Source organism: Triticum aestivum, chromosome 1A (assembly GCF_018294505.1).
Source record: "Triticum aestivum cultivar Chinese Spring chromosome 1A, IWGSC CS RefSeq v2.1, whole genome shotgun sequence".
Taxonomy (NCBI): domain Eukaryota; kingdom Viridiplantae; phylum Streptophyta; class Magnoliopsida; order Poales; family Poaceae; genus Triticum; species Triticum aestivum.
In genome coordinates, this window is record NC_057794.1 from 393389451 (window position 1) to 393401724 (window position 12274).

Consider the following 12274-nt stretch of genomic DNA (forward strand, 5'->3'; position numbering starts at 1 on the left):
GTCTGTATAAAACCAAATGCTTTGATCACACTATCAAAGCGTTTATTCCAACTCCGAGAGGCTTGCACCAGTCCATAAATGGATCGCTGGAGCTTGCACACTTTGTTAGCTCCCTTTGGATTGACAAAACCTTCTGGTTGCATCATATACAACTCTTCTTCCAGAAATCCATTCAGGAATGCAGTTTTGACATCCATCTGCCAAATTTCATAATCATAAAATGCGGCAATTGCTAACATGATTCGGACAGACTTAAGCATCGCTACGGGTGAGAAGGTCTCATCGTAGTCAACCCCTTGAACTTGTCGAAAACCTTTTGCGACAAGTCGAGCTTTGTAGACAGTAACATTACCATCAGCGTCAGTCTTCTTCTTGAAGATCCATTTATTCTCAATTGCTTGCCGATCATCGGGCAAGTCAACCAAAGTCCATACTTTGTTCTCATACATGGATCCCATCTCAGATTTCATGGCTTCAAGCCACTTTGCGGAATCTGGGCTCACCATCGCTTCTTCATAGTTCGTAGGTTCATCATGATCTAGCAGCATGATTTCCAGAACAGGATTACCGTACCACTCTGGTGCGGATCTCGCTCTGGTTGATCTACGAGGTTCAGTAGTATCTTGTCCTGAAGTTTCATGATCATCATCATTAGCTTCCTCACTAATTGGTATAGGTGTCGCAGAAACAGTTTTCTGTGATGTACTACTTTCCAATAAGGGAGCAGGTACAGTTACCTCGTCAAGTTCTACTTTCCTCCCACTCACTTCTTTCGAGAGAAACTCCTTCTCTAGAAAGGATCCATTCTTAGCAACGAATGTCTTGCCTTCGGATCTGTGATAGAAGGTGTACCCAACATTCTTCTTTCGGTATCCTATGAAGACACATTTTTCCGATTTGGGTTCGAGCTTATCAGGTTGAAGCTTTTTCACATAAGCATCGCAGCCCCAAACTTTAAGAAACGACAACTTTGGTTTCTTGCCAAACCACAGTTCATAAGGCGTTGTCTCAACGGATTTTGATGGTGCCCTATTTAACGTGAATGCGGCCGTCTCTAAAGCATAACCCCAAAACGATAGCGGTAAATCAGTAAGAGACATCATAGATCGCACTATATCTAGTAAAGTACGATTACGGCGTTCGGAAACACCATTGCGCTGTGGTGTTCCGGGTGGCGTGAGTTGTGAAACTATTCCACAATTTTTCAAATGTACACCAAACTCGTAACTCAAATATTCTCCTCCACGATCAGATCGTAGAAACTTTATTTTCTTGTTACGATGATTTTCAACTTCACTCTGAAATTCTTTGAACTTTTCAAATGTTTCAGACTTATGTTTCATTAAGTAGATATACCCATATCTGCTTAAGTCATCTGTGAAGGTGAGAAAATAACGATATCCGCCACGAGCCTCAATATTCATCGGACCACATACATCTGTATGTATGATCTCCAACAAATCTGTTGCTCTCTCCATAGTACCGGAGAACGGTGTTTTAGTCATCTTGCCCATGAGGCACGGTTCGCAAGTACCAAGCGATTCATAATCAAGTGGTTCCAAAAGTCCATCAGTATGGAGTTTCTTCATGCGCTTTATACCGATATGACCTAAACGGCAGTGCCACAAATAAGTTGCACTGTCATTATCAACTCTGCATCTTTTGGCTTCAACATTATGAATATGTGTGTTACTACTATCGAGATTCATCAAAAATAGACCACTTCTCAAAGGTGCATGACCATAAAAGATATTACTCATATAAATAGAACAACCATTATTCTCTGATTTAAATGAATAACCGTCTGGCATCAAACAAGATCCAGATATAATGTTCATGCTCAACGCTGGCACCAAATAACAATTATTTAGGTCTAATATTAATCCCGAAGGTAGATGTAGAGGTAGTGTGCCGACTGTGATCACATCGGCTTTGGAACCGTTTCCCACGCGCATCGTCACCTCGTCCTTTGCCAGTGTTCGCTTAATCCGTAGTCCCTGTTTCGAGTTGCAAATATTAGCAACAGAACCAGTATCAAATACCCAGGTGCTACTGCGAGCTCTAGTAAGGTACACATCAATAACATGTATATCACATATACCTTTGTTCACCTTGCCATCCTTCTTATCCGCCAAATACTTGGGGCAGTTCCGCTTCCAGTGACCAGTCTGCTTGCAGTAGAAGCACTCAGTTTCAGGCTTAGGTCCAGACTTGGGTTTCTTCTCCTGAGCAGCAACTAGCTTGCCATTCTTCTTGAAGTTCCCCTTCTTTTTCCCTTTGCCCTTTTTCTTGAAACTAGTGGTCTTGTTAACCATCAACACTTGATGCTCCTTCTTGATTTCTACCTCCGCAGCTTTACAGCATTGCGAAGAGCTCGGGAATAGTCTTGTTCATCCCTTGCATATTATAGTTCATCACGAAGCTCTTGTAGCTTGGTGGCAGTGATTGGAGAATTCTGTCAATGACGCAATCATCTGGAAGATTAACTCCCATCTGAATCAAGTGATTATTATACCCAGACATTTTGAGTATATGCTCACTGACAGAACTGTTCTCCTCCATCTTGCAGCTATAGAACTTATTGGAGACTTCATATCTCTCAATCCGGGCATTTGCTTGAAATATTAACTTCAACTCCTGGAACATCTCATATGCTCCATGACGTTCAAAACGTCGTTGAAGTCCCGATTCTAAGCCGTAAAGCATGGCACACTGAACTATCGAGTAGTCATCAGCTTTGCTCTGCCAGACGTTCATAACATCTGGTGTTGCTTCCAGCAGCAGGCCTGGCACCCAGCGGTGCTTCCAGGACGTAATTCTTCTGAGCAGCAATGAGGATAATCCTCAAGTTACGGACCCAGTCCGTGTAATTGCTACCATCATCTTTCAACTTTGCTTTCTCAAGGAACGCATTAAAATTCAACGGAACAACAACACGAGCCATCTATCTACAATCAACATAAACAAGCAAGATACTATCAGGTACTAAGTTCATGATAAGTTTAAGTTCAATTAATCAAATTACTTAAGAACTCCCACTTAGATAGACATCCCTCTAATCCTCTAAGTGATCACGTGATCCAAATCAACTAAACCATAACCGATCATCACGTGAGATGGAGTAGTTTTCAATGGTGAACATCGTTATGTTGATCATATCTACTATATGATTCACGCTCGACCTTTCGGTCTCTGTGTTCCGAGGCCATATCTGCATATGCTAGGCTCGTCAAGTTTAACCTGAGTATTCTGCGTGTGCAAAACTGGCTTGCACCCGTTGTAGATGGACGTAGAGCTTATCACACCCGATCATCACGTGGTGTCTGGGCACGACGAACTTTGGCAACGGTGCATACTCAGGGAGAACACTTCTTGATAATTTAGTGAGAGATCATCTTATAATGCTACCGTCAATCAAAGCAAGATAAGATGCATAAAAAGATAAACATCACATGCAATCAATATAAGTGATATGATATGGCCATCATCATCTTGTGCTTGTGATCTCCATCTCCGAAGCACCGTCATGATCACCATCGTCACCGGCGCGACACCTTGATCTCCATCGTAGCATCGTTGTCGTCTCGCCAATCTTATGCTTCCACGACTATCGCTACCGCTTAGTGATAAAGTAAAGCATTACATCGCGATTGCATTGCATACAATAAAGCGACAACCATATGGCTCCTGCCAGTTGCCGATAACTCGGTTACAAAACATGATCATCTCATACAATAAAATTCAGCATCATGCCTTGACCATATCACATCACAACATGCCCTGCAAAAACAAGTTAGACGTCCTCTACTTTGTTGTTGCAAGTTTTACGTGGCTGCTATGGGCTTTAAGTAAGAACCAATCTCACCTACGCATCAAAACCACAACGATAGTTTGTCAAATAGACTCTGTTTTAACCTTCGCAAGGACCGGGCGTAGCCACACTTGGTTCAACTAAAGTTGGAGAGACTATCGCCCGCAAGCCACCTATGTGCAAAGCACGTCAGGAGAACCGGTCTCAGTAAGCGTACGCGTAATATCGGTCCGGGTCGTCTCGTCCAACAATACCGCCGAACCAAAGTATGACATGCTGGTAGGCAATATGACTTATATCGCCCACAACTCACTTGTGTTCTACTCGTGCATATAACATCAAACCATAAAACCTAGGCTCGGATGCCACTGTTGGGGAACGCAGTAATTTCAAAAAATTTCCTATGCACACGCAAGATCATGGTGATGCATAGCAACGAGAGGGATGAGTGTTGTCTACGTACCTACGCAGACCGACTGCGGAAGCATTGACGCAACGTAGAGGAAGTAGTCGTACGTCTTCCCGATCCGACCGATCCAAGCACCGTTACTCCGGCACTTCCGAGTTCTTAGCACACGTACAGCTCGATGACGATCCCCGGGCTCCGATCCAGCAAAGCGTCGGGGAGGAGTTCCGTCAGCACGACGGCGTGGTGACGATCTTGATGTTCTACCGTCGCAGGGCTTCGCCTAAGCACCGCTACAATATGATCGAGGTGGAATATGGTGGCAGGGGGCACCGCACACGGCTAAGGAACGATCTCGAGGATCAACTTGTGTGTCTAGAGGTGCCCCCTGCCTCCGTATATAAAGGATCCAAGGGGAGGGGCTGGCCGGCCAAGGGGGGCGCGCCAGGAGAGTCCTACTCCCTCTGGGAGTAGGATTCCCCCCCCCCAATCCTAGTTGGAATAGGACTCCTTGAGGGGGGGGGGGAAGAGAGAGAGGGGGCCGGCCACCTCTCCTGGTCCTAATAGGACTAGGGAAGGGGGAGGCGCACGGCCACCTTGGGCTGCCCCTTTCTCCTTTCCACTAAAGCCCACTAAGGCCCATATAGCTCCCGGGGGGTTCCGGTAACCTCCCGGTACTCCGGTAAAATCCGATTTCACCCGGAACACTTCCGATATCCAAACATAGGCTTCCAATATATCAATCTTTATGTCTCGACCATTTCGAGACTCCTCGTCATGTCCGTGATCACATCCGGGACTCCGAACTAACTTCGGTACATCAAAATGCATAAACTCATAATAACTGTCATCGTAACGTTAAGCGTGCGGACCCTACGGTTCGAGAACAATGTAGACATGACCGAGACACGTCTCCGGTCAATAACCAATAGCGGGACCTGGATGCCCATATTGGCTCCTACATATTCTACGAAGATCTTTATCGGTCAGACCGCATAACAACATACGTTGTTCCCTTTGTCATCGGTATGTTACTTGCCCGAGATTCGATCGTCGGTATCCAATACCTAGTTCAATCTCGTTACCGGCAAGTCTCTTTACTCGTTCCGTAATACATCATCTCGCAACTAACTCATTAGTTGCAATGCTTGCAAGGCTTATGTGATGTGCATTACCGAGAGGGCCCAGAGATACCTCTCCGACAATCGGAGTGACAAATCCTAATCTCGAAATACGCCAACCCAACATCTACCTTTGGAGACACCTGTAGAGCTCCTTTATAATCACCCAGTTACGTTGTGACGTTTGGTAGCACACAAAGTGTTCCTCCGGTAAACGGGAGTTGCATAATCTCATAGTCATAGGAACATGTATAAGTCATGAAGAAAGCAATAGCAACATACTAAACGATCGGGTGCTAAGCTAATGAAATGGGTCATGTCAATCAGATCATTCAACTAATGATGTGACCTCGTTAATCAAATAACAACACCTTGTTCATGGTTAGGAAACATAACCATCTTTGATTAATGAGTTAGTCAAGTAGAGGCATACTAGTGACACTAAGTTTGTCTATGTATTCACACATGTATTATGTTTCCAGTTAATACAACTCTAGCATGAATAATAAACATTTATCATGATATAAGGAAATAAATAATAACTTTATTATTGCCTCTAGGGCATATTTCCTTCAAGACAATCCTGAGGTAATAACACATCACAGATCTATTAGTCTCTGTAATTAGGTTTACAAAATGATTTCAAAGATGATTGCTAACAGACTGAAGAGAATTCTCCTAGAAATTATTTCTCATACATAGAATGCATTCGTACCTGGAAGACTTATTACTGATATGTACTGGTGGCATATGAGTGTTTCCACACTATAAAAAACAAAACACATGGGTCTTCTAGTTTCTGTGCAGTAAAGCTGGACATGAATAAAGCTTATGACAGAGTTGGATGGATTTTTTTGGAAAGGATGATGTTGAAGTTGGGATTTCATGAGGAATTGGTCCAACTAATAATGGAGTGTGTACCTTCTGTCAGCTACAGGGTCCGCTTCAATGATACCGAGACAGATGAGTTTACACCCACCAAGGGTCTTCGGCAGGGGGATCCTCTTTCACCGTACCTTTTTTTGTTATGCTCGGAAGGACTATCTAGTATGCTTGCTTATGAGGAAGAAATTGGGAATCTGGAAGGTATTGAAGTGTGTAGGAATGCCCCTACTATTTCAATCTTCTTTTTGCAGATGATTCCCTAATACCGATGAAAGCAAACATGCAATGTGCAAACACTTTGAAGAGGATCTTTGGATGCCTATTGTAGGAGTTCAGGTCAGATGGTGGGTAATCCCAAACCTAGCATTTTCTTTAGCCCTAATACTACGGTTGGTGCAAGAGAAGAGGTATGCGGGGAACTAAACATTGTCACGGAGGCCCTGTCAGATAAATATTTGGGGCTCCCTACTATGGTGGGGGTTGAAATAAGCGATTGTTTCCGGCATCTTATTGACCGGGTATGCCAGCGCCTCAAATGTTGGAAGGTGAAAGTTCTGTCTTTGCAGGGCAAGGAAAATTTACTAAAATCGGTAGCCCAAGCAATACCATCTTATGCAATGCCCGTATTCAAACTGCCTAAAGGAATTTACAAAACAATCACTGATGAGTTGGATGGATTTTGGTGGGGTGACAATGAGGACAAGAAGAAGATGCATTAGTTCGCATGGTGGAAATTATGTGTACCGAAGAAGAAAGGGGAATTGGGATTTAGAGACCTTCACAGTTTTAACCTTGCTATGTTAGCAAAACAGTGTTGGCGACTGGTCCAGAACCCTGACTCCTTATGTGCACGCGTTTTGAGTGAAAAGTATTATCTAGACGACAACATTTTGAAGGCAGGACCGAAGAATGGTTCATCATACACTTGGCAAAGTATTGTCGTGGGCATCCAAGCGTTCCAAAGGGGTTGTATTTGGCGTGTTGGGTTGGGGTCACAAATTAATATTTGAAGAGATCCTTGGATACCAGAAAGTCCTTCACAAAGGTAATCACCCCGAGAGGTGCATCGATGCTCGCTTAGGTTGAGGAGCTTATTAATCTGCATGATGGGCAGTGAGATGAAGTGTTGATTAGAGATATATTCTCCCCGGTGGATACCAATAGGTTTCTTCAGATTCCGTTAAATGTTCAGCTTGTGGAAGACTTTGTTGTTTGGTACTATGCACGGCCGGGGACGTTCTCAATCTGATCAGCCTATCACAGAGAATTTGAACATCAGTTCAGGCAGCGACTTGTGCGATCAGACGGACAGGGGAATATAAACGCTAATACAATATGGAAAGAGATTTGGAACCTCAAAATTCCAAGGAAGATCAAACATTTTGCATGGAAGGCACTAAATGGTTCACTTCCTTGCTACGGAATTCTTGCAAATAGACACATACCACTCATCCCTTAATGCCCGTTCTGTACGACCGGTATTGAGGATATCCAGCATTGTCTGTTTACCTGTAAGAGAGCAATGGTGGTTTGGTCAAAGCTAGGGGTGAAGGACAGGGTAGAGGAAGTAGTACGACAAGATCACTTAGGGCCTATAACTGTCAATCTTGTGCCGGACGAATGCAGTCATTGACAGGCTGACTGCTGCAAAACATATGATGGTAGCCGCCTGGTACCTATGGTGGCAACGACATTAGCATGTTAAAAGCGAACCAATCCAGACCCTTGACAGAGCCGCAATCTCTATTAAGGTTTTGGCAACGAACTATACCCGGGCTTATACGGCTGGACAACCAATGAGGATCCATGATCATATGTGGAAGAAACCGACTAGTGATGTGGTTAAAATGAACGTCGACGCGGCGTTCCAAGCTGTAACTTTATCGGGTGCAACTGGCGCTATTGCTTGGGATGGGAGAGGGAATTTTATTGCGGCTGCAACATGGTTTGTTCCTCATGTGGTCGGTGTTGATTCTGCGGAGATGATAGCAATTCGGAATGGACTATATCTAGCAGAGAGGATCGGTTGCAACAAAGTGACCATCGAGTCTGATAGTAGCTTTGTGGTGGAAGTGGTTCAACAATCGACACATATGTTGGTTCAGACACATATGTTGGAGGTTTTTTCCCAACATGGGTGGCAGCATAACCTCCGGATCGATCCACCACCGAATTCGACATAGGCAAAGTGTCAGTCCATAGGACTCTACTGTTGCCGTATTGTCGGTTTTCTTACCTTTTCTAGTGTCAGACTTTGATGTTTGACTGTGTGCATTCTAGTTATGCAGAGGCCGGGTGTTACTCATAATGTTTTGTATCCGCTTGATGCTACATTTGAGATAATAAAATTTCTCTGTTTTGGGAATCTATAGTCCCTGATTTTATTTCTCATTCACTTGTAGACGATATGTCCATTATATAAGAAATAAAATCAGTTGCTTTAAAAAAAAGTAGCTAGGGTTCTAGAGCTAGTTACAGTAGTTGAAGAAAAAGATGATGCCCGATCCACGGAATGTGCGAGCTACTTATGGGCAGGAAATGACCCACGGCAGTTAAGTGAAGCGCAGTGAACAAGTTTTTTTTTGCGAAACAAGATTCAGTTTTTAACTGTTATAAATTTGTCGGACGGTAAATAGGGGAGCTGAGCGTCGACGTGAGCCGTTGGTTGATCTGGCGAGCTTCAATCGTAGCCGTCCATCGTATCGTTCTCTTCGTGCGTCGTTTCTTCAGTCCGTGTCTCGCTGTCGATTTCTTCAGTTATCTTCAGGTTCAGATTAGCAGGATCCTGAGCCTGACACCGAGTCTTCCTCGATCGACCGTCTCCTACCTGGACTGGACTCTCGTTCACTTCCCTTTCGTCTCGGACTTGTTTCAGCGACTCCGATTGAGAACTCCGACACCAACCCCCTACTCCAGGAACAGGGAGGAAGAACCTATAAAGGTCAGCCTCAACTTCCTCCTCACATCGCACCACGAGACCAAGGATCCAAGGATCGTTTACCCACTTTCCCAAGGAAAACAACTGAAACGAATCGAGACAATCCCGCTTGCCATGGCAAGCCAGGGCGACGCGAGCGGGAAGAAGGACTACTCCACGGCGATCCTGGAGAGGAAGAAGTCGCCGAACCGGCTGGTGGTCGACGAGGCGACCAACGACGAGAACTCCACCGTCGCCCTGCACCCGGACACCATGGACAGCCTCGAGCTCTTCCACGGCGACATCGTCCTGCTCAAGGGCAAGAAGCGGAAGGACACGGTCTGCATTCTGCTCCCAGACGACACGTGCGACAAGACCAAGGTCCGGATGAACAAGGTCGTCAGGAAGAACCTGAGGGTCCGGCTCGGCGACGTCGTCTCCGTCCATTAGTGCCCGGACGTCAAGTACGGGAAGCGCGTGCACGTACTCCCCGTCGACGACACCGTCCAAGGGATCGCCGGAAACCTGTTCGACGCCTTCCTGAGACCCTACTTCCTCGAGGCCTATCGTCCCCTCAGGAAAGGGGACCTATTCCTGGTGAGGGGCGGCATGACGAGCGTGGAGTTCAAGGTTGTGGAGACCGACCCTGCCGAGTATTGCATCGTCGCCTCTGACACGGAGATATTCTGTGACGGCGAGCCTGTCAAGCGGGAGGATGAGGAGAGGCTCGACGAGGTTGGCTACGACGATGTCGGCGGAGTCAGGAAGCAGATGGCCCAGATCAGGGAGCTGGTCGAGCTCCCACTGCGCCACCCTCAGCTGTTCAAATGCATCGGTGTGAAGCCTCCAAAGGGCATCTTGCTGTATGGGCCACCTGGGACCGGCAAGACCCTCATTGCCAGAGCGGTGGCTAATGAAACAGGTGCCTTCTTCTTCCTGATCAATGGTCAGGAGATCATGTCGAAGATGGCCGGAGAGAGCGAGAGCAACCTCAGGAAGGCGTTTGAAGAGGCCGAGAAGAATGCGCCGGCCATCATCTTCATCGATGAGATTGATTCCATAGCACCAAAGAGAGACAAGACCAACGGAGAAGTCGAAAGGCGGATCGTCTCGCAGCTGCTCACTCTCATGGACGGGCTCAAGTCCCGCGTACATGTTATTGTCATGGGTGCTACCAACTGCCCGAACAGCATCGACCCTGCTCTCAGAAGGTTTGGGAGGTTTGACCGGGAGATCGACATTGGAGTCCCCGATGAAGTTGGGCGGCTTGAGGTTCTCCGGATTCACACCAAAAACATGAAGCTAGCTGAAGATGTTGAGCTGGAGCATGTCTCGAGGGACACTCATGGGTATGTCGGCGCTGATCTCGCCGCCCTATGTACCGAGGCTGCTCTTCAGTGCATTCGCGAGAAGATGGATGTTATCGACCTCGAGGATGACACCATTGATGCTGAGATACTGAATTCTATGGCTGTCACCAACGACCACTTCAAGATTGCACTGGGGACAAGCAACCCTTCCGCCCTTCGTGAAACTGTCGTGGAAGTTCCAAATGTCTCTTGGGAAGATGTTGGCGGTCTGGAGGGTGTCAAAAGGGAGCTGCAGGAGACCGTCCAGTATCCGGTGGAGTACCCAGAGAAGTTTGAGAAGTTTGGCATGTCTCCCTCCAAAGGTGTTCTGTTCTATGGCCCTCCGGGCTGCGGCAAGACCTTGTTGGCCAAGGCGATTGCTAACGAGTGCCAGGCTAACTTCATCAGCATCAAAGGACCGGAGCTGCTTACCATGTGGTTTGGCGAGAGCGAGGCCAATGTGCGTGAGATTTTCGATAAGGCAAGGCAGTCGGCACCATGTGTCCTCTTTTTCGATGAGCTCGACTCGATTGCCACCCAGAGAGGAAACAGTGTCGGTGATGCCGGAAGCGCTGCTGATAGTGTTGAATCAGCTTCTTACCGAAATGGACGGAATGAATGCCAAGAAAACCGTGTTCATTATCGGTGCCACCAACAGGCCAGACATCATAGACCCAGCCTTGCTTAGGCCTGGGCGCCTTGATCAGCTCATTTACATTCCTCTGCCTGATGTCGAATCAAGGCTCCAGATCTTCAGGGCCTGCCTTAGGAAGTCTCCTGTGGCCAAGGACGTTGACCTGAATGCACTCGCCAAATACACGCGAGGGTTCAGCGGCGCAGACATCACGGAAATCTGCCAGCGTGCGTGCAAATACGCCATCAGAGAGAACATTGAGAAGGACATGGAAAAGGAGAGGCGGCTGAAGGAAAACCCTGAAGCCATGGAGGAAGACGAGGTGGACGAGATCAAGGCTGCTCACTTCGAGGAGAGCATGAGGTATGCACGCCGGAGTGTGAGCGATGCTGATATTCGCAAATACCAGGCCTTTGCTCAGACGCTGCAGCAGTCCCGTGGTTTCGGTACCGAGTTCCGGTTCGTTGATCAGCCGGCGGCAGGCACTACCGCTGCGACAGATCCTTTCGCATCCTCTACCACGGCAACTGAAGAAGATGATTTGTACAGTTAAATTATCTGTTGTCTCTTGAACTTACTGTATTATATTAGGAGTATGCATCTGTAAGACATAGGAAGATCAAGGCAGCTGAAGAAGATGATTTGTACAGTTAAATTGTCTGTTGTCTCTTGAACTTACTGTATTATATTAGGAGTATGCATCTGTAAGACATAGGAAGATCATGTAATCATATTTTTACGTGCGGTGTTGTGATGTATATATATATGCTGAAGTTTGAAGATTGTATCCTCCACCTAAAAGAAAGAAAAAAAACATTTCCTCTCGTCTCCTATTCCAGTCTGTGTGACAAGGATATATCCATTGGCCTGTGGTAAAGTTCTCTTGTTCTGTACAGGCCCCAGCAAAGGGTAATAGCAATTTAGCATTATATGTGATGCCATTTTTTTCTTTGAAATGTACTAATTCGATTCCTTTATGTATCTAATAAACCTTCTGTCATATAATGCTAAATAAACCTTCTATCATACTGTACATTTTGTTGTTGCAATGAGTACCTCTACTGAGAAAATACCCCAGCCTCTCCAGAATGATGACAAATTAGTTCAGCATTACCTGAAAGTCTCTACAATGCACGAATATCAAAATTTTG

At 46.0% G+C, this 12274-nt stretch overlaps 1 pseudogene; it reads left to right on the forward strand.

Annotated features, from left to right (window-relative positions):
• The first annotated feature begins 9218 nt into the window (after positions 1 to 9218).
• On the forward strand, positions 9219 to 11676 carry LOC123136912 (cell division control protein 48 homolog E-like; annotated as a pseudogene).
• Positions 11677 to 12274: the final 598 nt, after the last annotated feature.